Genomic DNA, 2,429 nt, shown 5'->3' with positions numbered 1-2,429 from the left:
GCTTTTAGGGTTTTTTTTGCATGTTGTCGCCGTTTCTGCTTGTGCTTCTGATGATGGTTTTTTGCTTGGTTCAAAAAGGTTATGTCTTTGACGATTCTCTGTTTAGCATGTTTGGTGTTGTCGAAGCTTTTTGCTGATAGACTGTAAAAAGACATTGGTTTTGACTTTTTGTACTTTTTTGTGTTTTGTCTTTTCTCCTATGAAAATGCTTGCTGTTTGAATTCTTCTTTTCTTGTTTGGGGGATGCCGAGACGTAAGCTGTAGATTTTTCCTGAAACCTTGCTTTGTTACTGCCTCCAAAGGATGCCCCAGGACTTTGGTTTGAGTCTTGGAGTTTTCCTTTTCTGTTTGTTCTTCTGTATACTAGTCGAGTTATTTTGCTCCTTGTTCGAGATGTTTTTTGGTAATCCCATCTTCTTTTCTTATTGTAGGATTAGTTGGCCTCATGTCTTCTCGCAATAACATTGTAGAGATGTCTTCTAAAGTTCTCGAGGGGATGTTTGATTGGCTGGACTCCCTTGTCTTGATGTGTGTCTCTGTGGTGGATGCTGATTTTTGTGTAGAGTTGAGGAAACGTCATAGGATTTGTGGTAGCGGTGCCCGAGAGAGGGATTATGAGCTTGTAGCGCCCGATTCTGATGAGAGGATTTATTTTCCTACTTCGGTCGAGGGGGAGCGTCCCTTTTTCTATGCCTATGAGTATTTCTTCAGTCAGTTAGACATTACCTTTCCCTTTACTGCTTTCGAAACCGATTTGTTGTGGTCTTGTAATATTGCTCTATCCCAGCTTCATCCAAATTCCTGGGGTTTTATCAAGATTTTTCAGCTGCTTTGCCGAGAGTTAGGCATAACACCTTCTCAGGCTCTTTTTCTCTATCTTTTTGTATCTGCCAAGCCCGGGGGATTTGCCAAAAAGAAAGCTTCCTGGGTTTCTTTCAGGTCGGCCCAAGGGCATAAAGTTTTTGCCATGTATGATGAATCTTTTAAAGATTTTAAGAATTATTTCTTCTGAGTCCGTGCTGTTGAGGGGACCCGCCCCTTTTTTCTTGATGAAAATGATGAGCCTGCCTTTCCTCTGGAATGGCAAAAGAATGTGAGAATGTCTCGCTATACCTGGGAGATGCTTGACGAGGTTGAACGAGCTTTTGTAGTTGTTCTCGAAGATTTATGGGGGAAACCACCCCATCTTGATACAAAAAGGTTTTTGAGTGACCCGTCTTTGGTTCGAACTGTTTTAGGTACTGTCCGACTTGTTTACATACTTGCTTTTTAGTTTTACTTCTTCTTTTGTGATTATAACCCATTGCTGTGGTTGATTCTGTTTTTTCAGAGATGTCGAAGAACAACGATTCTATGCAGGCCTACAAAAAAGCGAAGAAGGCTGCTGCTGCTCAAAATATCTCGGCCAAGGCGGCGGGAGAGGGGTCTTCGCATGTTCAGGTAAAGCCACCCGTAGCGAGCTCTCCTCGGGTTCGCCTGGCCGAGCCTCCACAGTCTTCCGCTGCTACCTCTGGTGCTCCTCCCAACAAGAAACAAAAAACAATTGAGCCTTTCAACATTGATGCCCCTGACTTTGACGCGGTCGAGTTTGTAGATCAGCAGATCGGTCCTTACGGTGTCCATCCTATGGATGATGTATCACTCCTTCGTCATTTGGACTTTATAACTCGGAGTAGTGTAAAAATGGCACATATGGGAGCTGCCTTGTACCGAACATCTCAAAATCTTCCTCTCCATGCCACCAAAGCCTTCATGGAGGAGGCAAAACAGGAATTCGATCGGATAAAGGGCTTGAAAGAGGAGCTTGAGATGAAGGTGGCCAAACTGGAGAAGGATTTGGAGAATGAGAAGGCGAGTTCTCTTGCTCTGGCGGCTTCTGTGCGGTTGGCTGAGGACACGGTATTGAGGCATAAGGACAGTTATGTTACATCTTATCGGGAGGTGGTGCCTCTGAGGGAGGAGCTGGAGTCTGCCCGAGTTGATTACTCCGAGCTCCAGGGGCATCTCGTTGGCAATGTGAATGCTGCTTACGAGAATCTGGAAAACCAGGTCCGAATTATTGCTCCCGAGGCCAAACTGACTCTTTTTAGCTTGGACAATATTGTGAGGGATAGAAAAATTGTTCCCGACGACCAAGAGGACGATGATGTCGAACCTCCCTTTGCGCCTACTGTTAAAGTGTTGACCTCTATAGTTCCTCTTGCTGGGATTGCTCGTCCAGAATTAGATCCTGATTGTCAAATTCTGAACAGGGACGATGGTACGGTGGATGCAGTGCCTCTCCAAACTAGCCCTCCTTCACCCTAGACTGACGCCACCGAGAAGGCTCCCAATCTTAACTAATATTTCTTGGATGTTTGTGTAGATAGCCCGACTTGTGGGCTTTTTAAACTCTTTATTTCTGTAATTTGAATATTTTGCTGACTGTT

The sequence above is a fragment of the Arachis ipaensis genome, chromosome B2 (assembly GCF_059453495.1).
Source record: "Arachis ipaensis isolate K30076 ecotype BB chromosome B2, ASM5945349v1, whole genome shotgun sequence".
Lineage (NCBI taxonomy): Eukaryota > Viridiplantae > Streptophyta > Magnoliopsida > Fabales > Fabaceae > Arachis > Arachis ipaensis.
This window is presented reverse-complemented; position numbering follows the sequence as displayed.